This window comes from Rosa rugosa, chromosome 6 (genome assembly GCF_958449725.1).
Source record: "Rosa rugosa chromosome 6, drRosRugo1.1, whole genome shotgun sequence".
Taxonomy (NCBI): Eukaryota; Viridiplantae; Streptophyta; class Magnoliopsida; order Rosales; family Rosaceae; genus Rosa; species Rosa rugosa.
This window is the reverse complement of record NC_084825.1, coordinates 23,011,090-23,031,319: the sequence shown is the minus strand read 5'-3', so window position 1 is coordinate 23,031,319 and position 20,230 is coordinate 23,011,090. Positions and strand designations below refer to the sequence as shown.

At 37.9% G+C, this 20,230-nt stretch overlaps 1 long non-coding RNA gene and 1 pseudogene across 3 annotated transcripts; both read right to left on the bottom strand.

The window, feature by feature from the left end:
* Nucleotides 1–5,057: 5,057 nt before the first annotated feature.
* On the bottom strand, nt 5,058–6,780 carry LOC133716412 (glutathione S-transferase U8-like; annotated as a pseudogene).
* An 8,298-nt stretch (nt 6,781–15,078) lies between these two features.
* LOC133717588 (uncharacterized) lies at nt 15,079–19,821 on the bottom strand. 3 transcript variants are annotated; one of them, XR_009849771.1, is made up of 8 exons: nt 19,099–19,819; nt 18,954–19,003; nt 18,187–18,237; nt 17,936–17,978; nt 17,352–17,524; nt 17,026–17,106; nt 16,614–16,801; nt 15,079–15,467 (listed from the first exon to the last, which is right to left on the bottom strand). It is a non-coding gene; the product is annotated as an uncharacterized LOC133717588 (long non-coding RNA). The 3 variants fall into 3 exon arrangements; XR_009849770.1 differs by having other exon boundaries at nt 18,187–19,003; nt 19,099–19,821; XR_009849772.1 differs by lacking the exon at nt 17,352–17,524 and having other exon boundaries at nt 18,187–19,003; nt 19,099–19,821.
* Between the last annotated feature and the right edge of the window lie 409 nt (nt 19,822–20,230).

Below are 20,230 nucleotides of genomic sequence, written 5' to 3'. Positions count from 1 at the left end.
TTAACGAATCGATTTTTAATTCAATTTTTATTTTTAGGTACATTGGAGTAGATGATGATGAAATAAGTGTTAGGTCCATAAAATGATGGAGAAAAATGGAAATGCACTAAAAAGGTCAACTTTACACATTTTCCTACTCCGGCTAGGAGAAACCAAGCCAAGCAAGGAAGAAGGAGCGACCACCTGACCAAATGAACTTCAAATGAGCTGAAACCTTCCAGATCCATTCTAGACATCCTAAGAAACATTTCTTATGAAGAGTACAAGAGCCAAAAAGAAGTAGAAGGCCTTCAAACAGTCAGCCCAATTTTCTGCAGAAGCAAAACTGGAAAACTGGACCTGTAAGGAGTCCAGCAGAAATTCCGGCCCAAACACATGGAGATAAATTCTGAAAATTTTACAGAATGATCTACACTCATGATGGATCATTTCATATGAAGAAGTCACGGGCAAAATCTGAAGTCTTGGTGGAGAATTAATTGAAGGAAAAATGAGTAGAAAGTGACTCAAACCTAACAAATTCCATTAGTGTTTAAATATTCAAACCTAATAAATTCCATTAATGTTTAAATGCTCAAACCTAACATATCATCATTTGTTTAAATCCAAATAGTTTTTCTTGGTAGCCTATAAATAGAGGCTACAACAAAGAAGAAAGACATTCCTTCATCCATTCCATTTTCTTTGTCTCTCCATTTCCTTTCCATTTTCCTTTCCATCCTCTAGTTTCAAGTTTAGTCATCTCCACGAGTTCAAGCAAGGCCAAAGAAGAAGAAGAGAAGCCGTGAGCACTTCCATCCATAGCCATCCTTGAAGCTTGCTTTCGAGTTTCAAGAATCCACAACGTGAATCATCCATCTCATCTTCATCCACGGTGTAATTCGATTCTCCTTTGTAACCTTTGCTTTGAATTTCGTTGGTTATGAACTAGTTGACATATATGTTTGAACAAAGTATTATTTCTGGAATTTTTATGATTAATTGAGAATTTTCAGATTCATATATTGTGATTCGAGAGTTGCTTATGTGGGTTTGTTTAATTAAATTTGCGTTATAGATAACTTTTGTATTTTAATCTTATGTGGTTGCAAACACTTAGGGTTTCGATATGAATGGTGCTAGGTTTAAGAACATGAAATCGACTTTTCGTTTTGTGTAAACTTGAATCAAAGTAGTAAAGGTTTTGTACAAAGATCGAATTTAATTAAAGAGAATTGCAATTAGGTGGACTTTTCCATACTAAGTTGTACACTTGAGTTGATAGCCTTTCTCTATGTGTAATGCGTTAAACATGACATGATTGACTAGCTTTCTAGGGTTTGATTGCATGTTTGATAGGATTAATCTAGGTGCTTTCGCTTAGGTTAATTAGCATTGAAAAGTAAAAAATGGGAATTCATTTGCTTTCGAATGTTTCACATGATCAACTCCTTTCTCATGACTTAGATGAACAATATTAGGGTTTGAATCAATTTTAATCATAAGTTTCGGTTTTGATCTTTGTTCCTTCATTCCATTCGTATTTTTATGTTTTTGCATTTTAATTGTTTTTGTTAACTTAGTTTCATTTTCGAAAAAACCAAAAACAAAATCCCCCCTTTTCGTGTAAAATGTTTATATTTTGTGAATACATTTGTGAATATTATACTTTGTTTTAATTTTAATTGTTTAATTGTTTGACAATGACAGGTGTACCCTCAATCCCCGGAATAGAACGATCCCTATTTGCTTATACTACTAACGATCTTTTCAGGGTTAAATTATGCGCTTGCTTTGAGCGTATCAGAGATATTCAACAACTCAATAAGACAACAACCATTTGTCCATTTGCTACCAAAAGTCCAAAATTGGCAGCAGCATACCAATAGTCCAATACATTTGCATATTACCAAAACTGGCACATAATAACAGATTGCAGATACATATCTTGACTTTTTTACTGCTTGACATGGTCTTTCTACTCCGGTGGATCAGTGAATGTACCTGTGAGAAGTTGTGCCTTCTCAATTAGGCCAAATGAAGAAAACAAAGAATCAACATACAAAATTTCATCGTCCAACAGCCACAACTATAGTAATAGCAACATATATATAAATACCATCCTAGCAAGTTTCACCATACAAAACCATATACACCAGCAGCAGCTAGTAGTACTATATTTCTAACCCTTAGAAAGTAGAAACCATCCACCATGGCTATGACGATGAGACTGATTCAATAATTGGTGATCATATCAGTAACTACACACACAGAGAGATGAGATAGTAATAACAAATTAACAAATAACAACTATGAAGTATGAACAAAACTGGAAAAATTGAAATCGAACCCAGAAATGGAAGACTGAAAGTATCGAATGAAATCACTGAACCCAGCCTTACCCAGAAATCCAAATCCGAAATCGAACCCTCAAGTCTGTAAGTAAAGTGAGTAACCAAGCAACTTACCCAGAAATCCGAAATCGAACCCAGCCTTCAAGCCTTCAAGAATCTGAAATCAAAAACTGAAATCGAAGTATCGATTGAACCCAGCCTTCAAGAACCCAGAACTTTGCTTGAGCCTTGACTCTTGAGGACACTGCAAATTCAAAACCCAGTAACGCAGTCGCAGTAAGAGACCGATCGATTGAAGTTCATAAAGAGTGAAAAACACAAACCTATAAACCCAGACTTACCAGTTACCACCGTCAGTCCGTCACCGTCTAAGAGAGAAAAGGCCATGCTGGAGAGAGAGAGAGGACCCAGAGGAGACACGAAGAGAGGCTGTGCGGCGAGTGTTTAGGTCTCGGGCTTGGTTTTGTCGAAGATTTACAATATATATATATATATATATATATACACACACACACACACACACACACATACATACATACATGACAGAAGCACCTAATCGCCGACCGCCCAGCACCGCCTAGGCGGCCGACTTTCTGCCCAACGCCTAGCTCGATCGACTTGGCCATAATCGAAACGGGGTTGCAGGCGCCTAGCGATTTTTAGAACCATGGCTGTGTTGGTACTCCTCAACAGAATGGGATTGCTTAGAGAAAAAATTGAGACCTTCTTGAAAAAACCAGAGCACTTATGTTTCAAATGAATGTTCCAAAAAAATTATGGTCTCAAAGTGTTCTCACTGCCACATATCTTATCAACAGACTCCCTAGTAGAGTGCTTGGTTTCAAATCTCCTCTTGAAGTGTTGAAAGGTGGAAAGATTGATCTGTCTCACTTTAAAGTCTTTGGCTGCACATGTTTCGTTCATATTCAAGCTCATCAACGTGATAAACTTGATCCTAGAGCTGATAAGTGTGTTTTCATAGGATATTCATCTACTCAAAAGGGGTATAAATGCTACAACTATGCTACTAGGAAGCTCATTGTCTCTAGGGACGTGAGATTTGACGAAGTGACTCCCTATTTCACTAGAAAATCAAGTGATACTGGCCAGGGGGAGTTTCTATCTGATCTGTTTCCAAGTCCTAATGTTCCTATTAATGATGATTACAACTCGTCTATCCATCCTGATATCAATCCTAATCTTCCAGTTGATGAGGATTATAACTCGTCTATCAATCCTGATATTCTAGTTCAAGAAGTTCCAGCTGTAATTTCTAATTCAGAAACTGATATCCAATCTGTTGTCTAGCCTCCCTCTCCACCTGCAGTTGTTCTTTGTAGAAACCCTCTGGTATCTCCACCTGCAGTTGTTCTTCATAGAAATCCTCTACGAGAACAAGGTCTTCCATCAAAGCTCAATGACTATAAAACCTACACTGCAAGGTATCTGATGACACACTTCATATCTTATAAGAATCTTTCCTCTGCTCATTCTGCATTTCTAAGTGCCCTTGATTGTACTCATGAACCTCAAAGTTTTGAGGAAGTTAATCATCTTGATGTATGGAAGTAAGCTATGGCAGATGAACTTCAAGTTCTCCATGACAATAATACATGGAGTGTTGTTTGAATTCCTAAAGGGAAGAAGGTTGTAGGCAGTCGTTGGGTTTACAAAACGAAGCTTCATTCTGATGGTTCTGTGGAGAGACCTAAGGCTCGTTTAGTATCTCGTGGTTTTACTCAAACATATGGAGTAGATTACAAGGAGACTTTTGCTCCTGTTGCTAAAATGAGTACAGTGAGAGTTTTGTTATATGTTGCAGTCAATCATGCTTGGCCTCTATATCAAATGGATGTAAAAAAATGCATTTTTACATGGTGATCTTGAAGAAGAGGTTTATATGAACTTGCCCACAGGTCATCCTCAATCTCATGATCCTGAGATAGTATGCAAGCTTCACAAGTCTATTTATGGCTTAAAGCAATCTCCTCGTGCTTGGTATGCCAAGCTCATTTCAGTACTTGAGGAAATTGGTTTTCAAAGAAGCAATGCAGATTCTTCTTTGTTTGCTTGGATTAGTTCAACCAATAAGCTTGTGATGCTTATCTATGTTGATGATTTGATAGTAACAGGTGACAATTTTGAAGAGATTCAGTCTCTCAAACAATTTCTTCGAAGAAGGTTTGCCATCAAAGATTTGGGAAGTTTTAAATATTTTCTTAGTATAGAAGTGGCCACCTCTCAAAAAGGTCTCTTTCTAAACCAAAGAAAATATGTCCTTGATCTCCTACAAGATACTGATCTGCAGGATTGCAAACCAGCTCGCACTCCCCTTGGCAGCAAGCTGCAACTTGATGTGTTGAGTGAACCTCTTGTCAATCTAAGTGTCTACCAACGATTAGTTGGAAAGATTATTTATCTCACAATTACTCGACCTAACATTGCTTATGCTGTAAGCATTGTCAGTCAATTCATGCATGCTCCAACTTTGGCTCATCTTCACATTGTAGAGATAATTCTTCACTATCTCAAAGGCTCAGCTGGTAGAGGCATTTTGATGGAAAAATTCACATAATAGGGTACACTAATGCTGATTGGGCAGGCAATTCTCTTGATCAAAAATCCACCACTGGATTCTGCACATTTGTTGGTGGTAACAAATTGTTGTTGCTCGCTCTAGTGCAGAGGCTGAATATAGAGCTATGGCCTCCACTGCTTGTGAGCTTATTTGGTTGAAAGGTCTTCTTTTTGATTTGGGGTATCCGAATATTCAACCAATGTCTCTTTTCTGTGACAATCAAGCTGCAATGCACATTGCTTTTAATCCAGTTTTTCATGAAAGAACCAAACACATAGAAGTCGATTGTCACTACATTCGAGCTCAAGTTCAGTCCAAGCTAATTGATACTCACTACACTTGAAGCTATGATCAGTTGGATGATATTTTCACTAGGTCTTTTCCTACTGATCATTTGCACATAATTTTGTGCAAGCTTGGATCAATGAATCCCCTTGATCCAGCTTGAGGGGGAGTATTGGCAGTATGGCTTCAGTATGGCCAATATGGCTTACTGATTTGTGCATTATCTTCTACTATTTATACCTTACCTTTATTGTTAAGAAAGAGTTGTTCAAACATAGTTATGGGTTTAGCTGTTAGAGTTGTTAAAAAGGTTATGGAAGTTTGTTTCCTAATGCCTGCATAGTGTATCCGTGTATTCTGTCTCTTTTATGAAGTAATATACAAGAAAACTCTTCACAAATTTCTGTCTTGTTTTCTTCATACTCTTTGCATATTGCCCTGAGTTTGAGATCCATTTTCCTCTCTAACCAGTTCGAATTACACATGCATGAATGTTTCTCCCCTTTGTAGGCACTTGAGTTGGTAGATTCTATTTAGAGTATGATTCTGAAATAGCATTGACTGATTGTAAGAGCTGCTGGTAAAACCTTTTTGCTTTTAGATAAAACACTTTTTGTTTGATGCTCAATGGTACTCAAAGTTGATTGCACATATAGTTACATGCATAAGGCATCCGAGGTTGTAACTTAGATGCCATATGAGAGAACCAAATGCGTATAATCACTTGTTTACCATTTTGTGTGCTTTGGAGTTTCTAATAAGTTGACTCTCGCGGATACCTGAAATTTGGTGACAAGTTTGTCTCTAGGAGGCCAGTTCTCTTTGATTATAGGAACATCTGCAGGAGTCTGCTTTTGCCATTGGGATAACAATGGGAACTTATCTTCTGCTATAAGCTTTATGTTAGCTACATCTTCAGACACGTTCTCATGGTGTGCAAGCCAAGCCATCTGAGGGCAATATCTGCAAATCTAATTTGCTTTCCCCCAAAGAATTTCTTTCCCTTTAGCTCTTCTTCCAAATACTGCAAGTTCTCCTTTGCTTTCACAATAGCTTCCTCTTGCTCTTTCCCTTCGCTGCATAAGGCATCCACAATGTGTGGAAAAACCTTCATGTGCAACCACGCACAAACATAATTACATAGTGAACTGAATTGAATGCTTTATCAAACTATATCTTCTATGTCGATCATGAAACTTCATAGGAACCTACTGTTCAAAAAAATTAATAGCTGATTACACTAAGAAACTTGAGCTAGATTACCTTGTCATCGCCAAATTTGGCCCAAAATCGTGCAGCGGCTCTATCGTGAGGATCTTCGGGCAGCAAAGGGTTTTGTCGTTTCCATGTTTCCTCAATCTATTCAAGAATCACTAAAGATTCAGCAATTGATTTTCCATAGTGCACAAGCACCGGAACCTTCTTATATATAAATGGGGTTGTATTGAAGAAGCTAGTAAAGGGCTTTTGTTTGAGAGATCTTCAAAGATGGTATCATATGGGACATCTTTGAGCTTCACTACCGAAACTATCCAGAGAAAAAGTGCTTGATCATGTCCCAAAGAGCTTCAGTACTTGTGCCATTTTAGTTGGAATAGGCTGGAATAAGCTGTGATGGTTTAGGCCTTTTATGCAGAAATTCCAGTATTATGCTTTTGTTCTCTTTTTGGAAATTTGGATGTGAAGGTGTCTACGTAAGGGTGTACATGACGAAGCATGTCATTGCATCAGATAGAGATGACATACAGCTTCTCATGCGTAGTCACATTAGGTGATATCTCAACAGTGTAAGAATTATAGATGGGATTTTCAATTTTGTTTATGAAGTATGTCATCTCATACACCTATGATCCATTCGTAAGCATTAAATATTCTGTAAATAAAGTTGGCATTTCTCATATCTATAATAGATGCAATGTATTGTTAGCCCTGCCTTTTAAATTTACATGCAAGACCTATTTGTGAATAAATTATGGAACTATATTATTCCTAACGTTCCTTGAATAGACCTCCTAACTTAGCTTAACCAAATTCACAATACAACTAAATTAACTAATTTTAGTACAAAATATTGTTTCATCAAACTGTACTGTCTTATAGTAAAAATAAGAGGTACTTCGATCCAAGTCTTTTTTGTTATATATAAGTCTGCGCATATTTTTCTTATTAATTGTTGTCCATGTACTTTTTCTAATAGTCCATTTTACCTCTGCAACCAAATAAGGTAAATAATTCAAATTCACTAATTGAATCACAATTTTAGCTCAATTTTAAATTTTAAATTTCAAAAATCCAAACATAAAAATGTATAGTAGAGATTTGGTTTACCTACACATATGAAAGAACAAAAATCCAAACATAAAAATATCAAATACTTATATACCTACATTATAGGTATTTAAAGATGTGTAGTAGAGATTTGATCTACCTATACATACAAAAAAAAAAAAAAACTTAAAATATATTACCAATCTAATCAAAAGGTATAATTATGTACATACAGAACCTTACCTGATTAAAAGATTAAAAAAAAAAATATGAAAGAAAAACTGGGAGATAATAAAAGAACCTTAGATATAGAGTCTAAAATGTCTAATCTGTTAAAGGAAAAACACATTATGTGCCTTCGTCAATCACTTAAGTGATTGACCGAGAGGGAATCAAGCAATTAGCAATCACCATCAATCAGCATGGATCAAGGACCAATCAGTAGTTAATGTCATCATTGTAATTGTTCTTTCCATTGTAATTCTCTCCCTATATAAAGGGGTTATGAAATGAAATGAGTAGACCAATTCCAATTGTCATTTTACTTTAACACGTTATCAGCACGCTCAGAGCCAATAGCCAAGAAAAAACCTAGTTTTCTAGTTTCTTTCTTCTTCCGAAGAAGAAAAAAAACAAAACCTAGAAGAAGAAAAAAACCTTTTTCTTCTCTTGTGCCGCCACCCTAAACAAAAAAAAAATCCCCGTCCAGCCGGCCAGACCGGCCTCACCATTGTCCACACACAGCAGCACCCCCTGCCTTCAGTTTCCGGCATCGCTGCCTCTAGCCCAGCGCCATCAGCCTCCAGCTCATAGGCCGCGCAGCCAGCAGCAGCCCCGCGCATCAGCCCCGCCTGCGCAGCCTCCAGCCCAGCGCACTGCTGCGCACACCCTCGTGGGCTGATCGAGCCTCACCTAGCGCCTGCGCCGCCCACTAGTGGCGGAACGACGTGGTAGGCTACATGGGCTTGAGCCTAGACAAGATTTTGGGCTAAAAACCCTTAAGTATATATATATCTCTACCTCCAGCCCATATACCAGCCCAAAGAAAAAAAAAATTATAGGTATTGAACTCCCGTGTATTCGTCTGCTCCCAGCTCCCAACTCCCACAGCAACTCACAGAGTCACAGTCACAGCCTCAGTCTACTCTAGTGTTTCGACTTTCGATCGAGGTTATGGGCTTATCGATTGAAACAAGGTATGAATCTAAGGCTCTATCGATCTCCTCTGTTCTTCACTTCTTCTTCCTGCTCTGTTTTTGCCAATGGAGTTTCCTCAAATAAATCCCAGATCTCCTTTTGCCTAATGTCGATTTTGTTTGCTACCACTGGTTGTGAGTTGGGCTTTTGTGTATGAGTTGAGGTTTGGGGGGGGGGAGAGAGAGAGAGAGATTCCATCATTTCCATGTTAGATAACTTAGATTGTTAGCTGAGGTCGGAGGTCCTGAGGATCTTGATTCTTGATCATGGATTCATGGTCGGTGTCTCGGTGAGGATCTTGATTCATGGTCGGTGAGGTCGTGAGGATCTTGTTAGCTGAGGTGAGTGAGGTCCTGAGGATCTTGATTCCATGTCAGTCGGTGGATGGGCAGGATGGCTATCTCATGAATAATCAATGGAAAGATTGATACATTTATATTTATAATTCGAATTTTCTGGATAAATACTCTCTTGAAAAATTATTCGTACATGGATGAAGCTGATACTATCTTTACTTGTACTCTAGTGTTAAAGACTAAGTGTGAAACAATACGTCTTTTTTAATATGTGGTATGTGACATGCTGTCAATCTCATGAACTCACAGCTAGCATGTAGGTCCCAAAACCTTCTCTTGATTTAGGAATGGTGGCTTTCCCAAAACCTTCTCTTGATTTAAATCCGATAATAGGCTATGATTCATGAATAATCAATGTATTTTTAGTTAGAATTACCGACTGATGTAGTGATCATGGTCTCTTTGACTCTTTGTTGATCATGGTCTGATGGTCGATTAGTCGGTCAGTCGGTGATGTAACCACTTAAATAACTTAAATGCCATCTCTGTTAGCTGTTTGTATTTTGTTATTCTCTGATCATGTTGTGTTGGCAGAGTTGGATAGTAGATTTACAGATAATTCGTTGGAGCTCCTTATTCTTAGTGCTACATTTGATCCACGCGATAATTTTCGATCATTTAAATGTGAAGATGTTTGCAATCTTGCTTTGAGGTTTTATCCTCAAGATTTTACATCATATGATATGCTTGCTCTAGATATGGAGTGCAGGTATTTTCTAGCAGATATTCAGAAGGATCCAAGATTTGCCAACACAACTACTGTGTCTGATTTGTGTCGGCGGTTAGTTGAATCAAGAAAGTCAGCATTCTTTCCTATGATTTATAGATTGATTTGTCTTGTGCTGACTCTGCCAGTTTCTACAGCAGCAACAGAGAGAGCATTTTCATCTATGACCATCATAAAAAACAAACTTCGAAATAAGATGGAAGATGAGTTTTTTGATGATTTGATGGTTCTCTACATCAAAAAAGAATTTGCCGATAGCATTGATAATGATTCTGTGATTGCTGAGTTTGAACTCAGTGGGTCTAGGAGGGTACAATTTAGTTAGTTTAGTGTTATTTTACAACAAATGTATGCTTGTAGTTTTTAATTTACGGGGTTTGGTTTTATGTCCCCTCCGTTGTATGTTTTGATCCAAAATAATAAAGGCGTGAGGATGAGCCTCCCACTAGGTTCCAAACCTCAAAAAAAAAAATTTATTGTGCCCTTCTAATTAGCCTAGACAGGAATTTGATCCTGGTTCCGCCACTGCCGCCCACACCAGCCAAAGTCACCGGACCGGCCAGCCCACGCGTGCCTGCTGGGTGCGTTCTCGCCCTCATCTCCATCTCAGTTCCGCTTCCAGAACCCAGAACCCTGCGTCGTCGTAGCCTCACCCGGTCCCTGCACTGCCGATCCGACTCCAGCCCTGCTCCTTGCCTTTGCTCGCCCACGACCCGAGAAGATTGATATCGTCTGTACCGTCCTCATCCAGACCTGCCCTGCACGCCGGAGCACATCTCCTAGGATATCTCGCCGCCTCGATCTGCCCTGCACGCTGGAGCACGACGCAGCATCACTGCCCAGTCGCAGAGCCTAGCACCTGTGAGAAGACGCGAAGAAGGAAGAAGAAGAAGAAAAAAAAAAAAAAAGGGGACCCGGCCCAGAAAAAAAAAAGAAGAGAAATTTTCAAAAAAGGAAAAGTCCCAAAGAAAAGAATTAAAAAAAAACAGAAAAAAAAAGAAGGCCAAAGAAAAGGCCCTCGGCCCAGAGAAAAAAAAAAGGAAATCAAGCCCTGTGGCCAAGACAAAGATAAAAAAAAAAAAACAAGGTTTTGTGGCCTATTGCTGAAAAAAAAAAACAAAAACAACAAAAAGAGAAAGCGGCCCAGTTTTTCTCAAGGGAGAGGATCCTCTCCTAATCTCCTTATCAAGCTGAGCTTCCTAAGCTTTTCACCACAAACTGACACGTGTATATAATTACATCTAATGGCTCTTATTCACTCTCACACTGTCTTTACTGTTTTTTCAACCCCTGTGGCTAAGAAAGTGTCAGATTCTCTCTCTCTCTCTCTCTCTCTCATCTTTTCTCTGGAACTCCTTCCAGTTACTTTGATTCCCCTGTCTCTCTCACAATTGAAATTAAGCTCTGCTATGACCATGATTTTAGAGGAAGGTGATGAGGGGTTGAAAAACCCTGGATTTGAACTTGAAGAAGACGAAGGAGCAGTTCTTTTTTTTGAAAGCATATACAGAATTTTCAATTTGATCACCACGAAGAACCTCCCCCAGATTTTCTACACTTTTTACAATCTCTTTGTGTTACAATAACTTAAGTAGTAGTTGTAGTAGTAGATGGGTGTTGTGTCTTAGTAGATGACAATTTGTTCACTTCGATAGAAAGGGGATCTCCAGTGGCAGTGTGGAAATCACGGGGAGCAACGCCGGGAAGAGAGAAGTTGTGGGCAGCGGAGGAGATGAGAAGGAGCACGGTGATTATTAACAAGGAGGAACGGCCGGAGATCCGCCGACCCATCTTCGTCTTCCTCCTGTGGTTCGATTGTAAAACACTCCCTAAAACAAAGAATTGAAGAAACCATTTTTTTCAAGACAACGGCAGAAGCTGTGCACAAATCTACATATTCTACGAGCTGAACTAACACTCAAATGAGAAGGAGAGATGAGACATGGGAGGTGTTTACTGAAGACTCAAATGTGTATCAGAGCTATTCTATTATTCCACCTCTTCATTGATCGACTGATGGAGCAGTACTTGGTCAGAGAAAGGATTGAAAGAATAAAAGACTAGAACTGTTAGATGCCTCAGTTGACAAAAAAAAAAAAAAAGAACTGTTAGATGCCTCTTATAGTGTGAGAGTGAATAAGAGCCATTAGATGTAATATATACACGTGTCAGTTTGTGGTGGAAAGCTTAGGAAGCTCAGCTAGATAAGGAGATTAGGAGAGGATCCTCTCCCTTTTCTCAAAGCCTAAAAACATCGCTACGCACGCCTGCATCAACACGCGCGTGCGCTAGGATTGTTTTATTTTCTCCAAACCAAGTATGTTTTCTTTTATTTATTTAATTTCATACTATGGTATATTTAATTAAGATTTTTGAGCATGTTTAGTTAAATAATTTTGATTATTTTAAGCATGCCTTATTATTTATGTTTTATATGATTATATTTAAGCATGATTTATAATTATGTTTAAGCATGCTTTATATTTTATTGTTTATGGTTTATTCTGAAATTTTGAGCATGTTTTTATTTTATTTACGCTTATATAAATTATGTCTACGCCTGCTTTGTATTATGCTATTGTTTACATTTTATTTTATGCATGATATATTCTTGCTATTATTATGTGTAGTATATAATTTGCTATGATTATGTGTAGTATATAATTTGTTGTATATTTATGAAATTTGAGCATGCCATGTAGTTTATTTCTTATATATGCTATGTTTAAATGTGCTATGCTTATTTTTAAAATGCAACATATAATCTGCTTTGCCATGTTAATGAAAATTCATGCGCATTCTACACACACACTTACTGTGATAAAGTATTTTTCACATAGCATCGAAAAAATGTGACCATTACGAATCTTGGTCTTGAAATCTAATTCATAAGTTTGGAAAATAATTCACGTGGATGTCTTTATGACTGCGTAATTTATTTCTTCTCTCTTGTTTATGTAGATGGCTGATCCAACTCGACCTGAGTTTGACATTTTGGACTCAGACGGACTTGAGTACCACCGTTGGGTTTCCGATGTAGAAACTGCCTTTGTGGCAAGAGACTACACTACCACCATCAAAACTCCCACTGACCCCAAAGACGATGGACCGTCTGATAAGGTGAAAGCAAATGCCTTAATGTTTTTGAGGCAACTTATTGATCCTAGCCTACGCTGGGAATACCTTCAGTTGAAGATACCCAAAGAACTGTGGGATGCCCTTAAGGGTCGTTTTGGGAACATTCATGACACCTTGCTCCCAGAATTGACCGTTCAGTGGAATGAAATCCGCTTGCTTGACTACAAAAGGGTCAATGACTTCAACAAGGACATGTTGCGCCTATAGGCACGTCTAAATTTCTGTGGAAAGGAACTCACAGAAGATGAGATCCAGAAGACTCTTTCCACTTTTCCTACTTCAGCAATTATACTAGCGAACCAGTATAGGCTGGAGTATGATAACAAAAGAATCACAACCTTCAACAAGCTGATCAACCTATTGCAAGTGGCTGAGAGGCATAATGAGGTTCTGTTAAACAACAATGTCAGGCCTGTTGGAACAAAGAAAATTCCTGAGGCTAATTATGGCAAAGTGAAAGGTGGAAAGAACCCCAATGCAAAGGTGGTTGGACGTGCTGATCCCTACCCACGTGGCAACAATGTACCACGTGGCAAGGGACATGGGGGTCGTGATATGGACCGTGGAGGCCCTCCCAATGTATGGCGCAGAGATGGTGGTGCTGGCTCTAGTGGTCATGGAAACAAGGTGCAAAGGGCACCTAAGCACCCTTCAATCAAACAGAATAGAGTTGGCAATGAACCATGCTATAGGTGTGGAGTCATTGGGCATTGGTACAAGAACTGCCAGGCAAGCAACAGAGTAGCAGCCAATTACAAGAGGTATAGGGAGTCTAAAGAACAAGAGGCTCACTATATGGAAGAAGGAGGCCATGACCCAGACGTCAACCTCACAATTGCAGACTTTAATGGCAACAAGGAACTTGCTCAGTCAACCGATGCCCCAGATTTTGACTAATCTGCTTTATTTACTTTATTTTCCAAAAAACAGTTGTGAAAGCATAATGCCTCATTTTTAATTAGACTATTACTTGGTCTTAAAGTTCATTTCAATAATGGTTTGATGAATTAGAACAAGACCTTGATTTGATTATCGTTGCCTTATTAATAAATTTCAAATTTTATTCTGAAGCACTGAATTTATTCAAATTTACTTACTACACATATTTACATGGTTCGAAATAGCACTATAAGGATGTAAAGCAATACATCTACAAAAAAAAAAAAAAAAATTATTAGAATGAAAAGATTATCATTCTACTAAAATAGAAATACTCTAAAGAATATGAGATATATTTAAAGTCAAAGACGCTCTGTATGCACCAAGAGCTAATCGAACCTTGTTAAGTATCAAAGATATTCGTGCCAACGGTTATCATGTACAAACATACTGTGAGAATGGAACTGAATACATTTATATTACCTCTAATTAATGTGGAAGGAAACGCATTTTAGAGAAACTTATGAGTCAATCTAGTGGACTGTACCTGACTAATATTCGGATCATTGAATCCTATGCTGTCACCATCAATGAAATGTGGGACACTGACTCATACAGGCTTTGGCATGACCGCCTAGGGCACTCCAGTCGTGACATAATGATCCGTATTTTAAAGAACCACTACTACACAAAAGGCTTCACACGACGGTTTAAAACTGTCGTCTCACGTTTTGCATTTCCGTGGTCTATCGAGGCGTCGTCTGATGAAACGCTGTCAGACGACGGTTTTCAACCGTCGTATACCGATCATTGGGTCGACGGTTTGCAGCTGCCTCCGTCGTCTGATGGACCGGCAGATTTGCCGACATGCTGTCGACAGAAATATGTCGTGGTGTGACTTCTACTCATACCACGATTTTTAGGATTCCAACGTGGTGTGACTTCTACTCATACCACGGTTTTTAGGATTCCAGCCTTGTCTCTTTGTTGTTCAGAAGTCAGTTTTTATTTTTAAGACGTTGTGTGAATTGTATACACACGACAGTTCTTCCAGCATAAAATGTGGTGTGATGACTTAAAAATTCAGTGCATGTGTGCTTTCACACGACACATATAACTCGAACTGTTGTACCATGACATTTGAGACCATGGTTTTTCTTAATAGTTGTTGTCTTTGTGTGTATCCAACAATGATATCAATACAAACCGTCGTCTGAATTGTAGAAATTTTGTTTAATTCTACCCTAAAAACCTCCTCAGATGACATATTTTCCTACTATTGTTGTAATGGCAAAATTCAGATTCTGGAAGCAAAAATGACCAAAAGAATAGTAATTTAATCATAATAGAAAGCTGTTATAATCCCATAGCAATCTAAATGGATCCGATAATGCTAATTGTATCCACAAAATAAGGGATCACATCTTTGAAACTCTTATAGCAAAATACATCCAGAAATGTACCTAAAAATGTCACACAATCACATCTATAGGAGAACTGCAATTAAGGCCAACCCAAAAAAGACCAACTTCTAGCTAAACAAATTTCTCTCTATCACTTCAAAAGCTTTCGTCACTGCTCCATCTTCCACATGATTGTCCAGTTTATAAGCAGCCTTCAAACCTGGATCATTGTTTTTAGAACAAAACCACCACGACAAACTTGGCCAGAAATGTGCTTTTTAAAGATAGGTTTTCCACTTCTCCCTGCAGAACAAAACCACCACGTCAAACTTCATGCCTCAAAAGGATACTGAATTGTCACATTTTCCTTTTACCACCAAGGTTCTCATAGCAATGTAGATTGCTGGAATTGTGCATCTATAGATTAAGAAACAGTTTGTGGTATGCACTGATCTACATAAAATTTTAACTTGTGATAATCCAAAAGACAACAAAATAAACTAGTGCCTTCGCAGGACAACAATATGAAATCAACATTTGAATATCCGTAATATAGAGATATTAGCATCCAAATATACAAAAGACAGCAGAATAAACTAGTGCTAGCCTTCTGCACTTGAAAAGATGATTTCCAGAAAGGGAAAAGAACGAAGTAAAAGTACATACAGTCTATTCTTAAAGGGAGATAGCAATTACTATTATGGTTCATGGCTTTATACATGCATTAGCCAGAGGTTGAACGGTACTTATTTAAGAATTTGGGAAGCATAACCAAATTGGCGTCCTAAGAGAGTGACGTGTTGGTTTATAAACATTAGAAGAAAAAGTGAATCAGAAAGAACAGAAGTATATTGAAAAAAGAATGGTCAGATTCACCTAGATTTGCACTCTCAAAATATCAACATGATATTGCATTTGCAAAGGTAGACACATATATCAAAAACCATAAACAACTTTAACATTGTCTCATTACAAAACAGAAACATATCAAGTAAAAAACAAAGTATGAGAGTACAACAGCAACATGGAAAAAAAATTCCCATACATTAATGAACCAGATAGATCCGTAGATATATAACAATCAATTTCCCTGTAATTCCAAATTGGACGGAAAGGAATGGCTTAAAGAATAAAGATTAGTTGAAGCGCTGCCTCATCCCAACATCTCAAGTGACTTCCCCTCCATTGGAGGAGTCTTTTAACATTATTGTTGTTCATAGTGATGCTAGCTGATACTTAGATAACCTCACTGTATTTAGTTACCCATCTGTTTCACTTTAATGCCATCTATTTATTTATAATGTATTTGCTTGTGTATACTATGCAATGCATTTCAAAATTCTGCATTGTATCAGACTAAAGTTCAGCTCGCTTCACCGAGGCTTAAGAGATAAAACCTCATCCAATTCCAATGCAATATTTACCAGCAAAAGGTATAGAGGGACAAACCTGTCCCACATTGGTGCTGTATTAAGAATGAAATCAAGCTTCTGATGAATAGGTTCTTGCATCTCTTTCTTTCCACCACGGAATGACCCTTCATCCAACCAGAAAATATACTTTTTGGTTCTGGTTTCATTTGTACCCACTGGTCATAAGTTATGATTTCTGGTGGGAAACTGCTTGACTGAATATTACTACAAGAAAGAATGTATGTGAAATGAGACTTTTACTATAGATCGATTGTGGAAATTAGCATCAAGATTAATATAGAGTCTAATGAATGCATTCCATATTTCATTGCACTTGAATGTTTTTTTTTTTTTGAAGACAGTCTGCTTATATAGTTTAACTTGTTCATATATATATCTACTCATACAGGTCAAGACATCTGAAAGGATTAGGAAATGTGAGCACATACCAAACTTTTGGATTGGAAAGTATTACTTTGCAAGACAAATATCCTTCTGGTAAAGCAGCTCCTTTTGCTTTTCAAGATAGGCTGAAAAATACAAAAATTAAACTAAAATGTAAGACCTCAATTTCCATTCTATTTTGCTGATAATACTGTGAAGCTATTACTGAAAGATCCAAAAACGAAATAGAAGACTATCAACAATAAGAAAAGGAATGCATACTGTGGATACTTGCACATGCAGTCAATAATCAGCAATCAAAATACATATGCAAGTAGAAATACAATTAGTCAAGATAGTTGATAATTACAACTACCATTGCCATCGGTACCTAATGGATTCTTCATTTTCTTGAAGAACACTATGCAACTGCTCAAGGAATAATTGAAACATTTTCCAGATGGAAGAAAGATTCACATGACTTTGTCTGCACTCAAAAGCTTGTGGTTGGCGGAATGATCACCACTTTGTACACCAAAAATACTCTCTTCTGACTTTGATGTTCTGAAATTAACAAATGGGGTTTAAACTAATTCCAATTTGCCCTTGAGCATGTAAAAATATATTGGTACCTAGATTTATACACCAGCCAGAGAAGAATCATTACATTCTTGCTCTCATTTTCTAAAACCTTAGAGATCCAAAGAAAACCATATATCAAAAATAAAGTCTTGCAATTAAGAGTTCCACAGATAAAGGAAATGCATGAATTCTATACAAGGTTCATACATAGACATAGATATATACCAGTTTAGAAACCTCAACACCAAACAAAGCCTGCAGGCCACTTTAGTCTACAAGAAAACTAAACTCCAACCAGACTCAAAACTAAAACTCAGACATTTCAGGTTTGCAATATCAAAACCATTCATGAAAAAGCCAAAGTAGAGAAGAGAAAAGCAAAAGGTCCCTCACCTTGATCACCAACATGAAAGCAGCAGAATTTCAGGGAAAAAAACTGAAAAAAAGAAGTTACAAGTAAAAGTTACATAAGCATGACACACAAAATTGGGGACGGACATTAAGAAATACAAGAAATCTGAAAATTATGAAGTAGCCGTATTACTGAATATATGTGTAAGAACAGAGTGAGAAGGTGAAAAGGAAGCAAGCGAGAAAAGTAAAACCCATAAGGAAACAAAGACAGGAAAGAAGATTCACCATACCGTATCTCTATCAGTAACAATGATATCTGTTTCCAAATCAGCCACCACAACCTGTACATATGAAAGTTATTTTGCAGTGTTAATAAGGAATCTAAATAGTATTCCCACCCAATTTCCATAGAGATCTCACCTAAAATTAGTTGATATAGTGCAGACTATATCACTGCTATTTCATCCATTCTAATTTGTATGTAGAAGACTTACTATCATAAAATGCATCCAAAGAATAAAAAAAAAATTGTCTTTTAAATGAAATAGCTAGGCAGCAATCATACATCCATCACCAAAACAAAATGTAGCATTAAGAAAACTCTGCTTATAGTGAAAAGTGTAGACTACAGCACGATCACTTCATCTATTATATCTGTACAACATCATTTGAAAGCTCATATTGCCCTTAGAAAGATCACATATGAAAATTTCTACAACTGAAAACAAAGAAAGCAAATGCTTCATAGCGAAGAACATATCACATGTTCTAGACTTTTAGTTTTAATTCTGATAAGTAGCAAAGAAAATATGATCTTCCCCACCATTTTTTAAGAAACCTACAAACCTTCTACCTTTTAACTACGAATCTAACTAATTAAACCAATTTTTTCAGCTTAGTGTTCTGCATTTATCAGTAAATTACTCGTTCATATGCCTTTGAACTTCAAGTAAGAGACAACAAACATCTACATTGGCATGAAATTGAACCAAACCCTAACAATTCACACTCGCAAATCACAGGCTCATTGTACAGAAGATATAGATAGAGAGAGTACTGCCATTTCCAGATCTGTTTTCACAGAAGCTTGCTCCTTCATCAATTTCTCTGCAAACGAAGAGAACGAACAAGAAATCATCATAGAAATTCAAACTCACCAATGAAATCAACTAGAAAACTGAGAAATTCTAATCAATCAGAACCTGCGGTGAGCTTCAAATTCGCCAAGCATCCCAACAAGCTCGACTCCGGCGGACGTGAAGAGTAGGCGAAGGTCTTTTGGAGGTCCTCCTGAGACCGATTTGGAGAGGGACTTGAACTGATCCAAGCTCCTCAATCCTCATTCTCGGAAACCGTAGCTTCTGCATCTTTGGAACTCGCATTGATGGCGCAGAGTAAACCCTAGAAACGAAAAATCGCTCTCTTTCTCTCCCTTTGGTGCTCTGAGACTTCCTAGAGGCTACCCATTAAGTTTTCTTCCCTTCCCTATTTCCCAAATTGAATAACCTAGCTAGAGGCAGAGATGGTTTTGGTCGGGGTTTGTCGAAGAGGGAGAGCTTTTGTTGGGGCTTGTCAGAGAAAAGATAGGTCGGGGTCTGTGGAGGAGATAAGGTTGGGGCTTGTCAAGAAGAGGGAGGGAGAGTTGTGTCGAAGAAGAGAGAGGGAGAGGGTCGAGGACTCGAGGTCTGTCGAAGAAGGGGTTTCTCAAGGAGATAAGGTTGGGTTTTGTCAATTCTTTCGTTCCCAAAATGACGTATAGGCTAGGTGGCGTGGTTTTGAATAGCATTAAGAAGCCCTCGTTTAATTCATGGACAAGCCCCTCAAAGGCTCAGACAATGGTTTTTCATATCTGTTGTCTGAATGCCACTTGAAAATTTTCAATTTTGCTTCCTCGATCATGCTGCCTGGTGAGAGGGAAATAATTTTGGGGGGGGGGGGGGGGGGGGGGAAATGTTGGAGGGAATGTCGGTCAACATGTTTTGACTTGCAAATCTATAGATTCACACCACAGTTTTAAAGAAACCGTCATATAAACACTACATGCTGAGGAAATTTAAATGGTGTCAATTGGTGCGAAACTTGCCGCCTCTATAACAATTTAACCTCACGCCACGCTTCCATTTATAAACGTCTTCTGAAGCAATACATAATTCCAACATGAAAAACACCCGTTGGTTGAATTCATATTAGAAGACGGAAATTTTACAACCGTCGTCTCAATAATGAGAAATTATTCACACCACGGAAAACAGTGTTACGTCGTATGAGAGGTGTCGTGTGATTCACTTTCTGTAGTAGTGAACTCATATGGACATCCTTTCTTTCGAGTGAAAA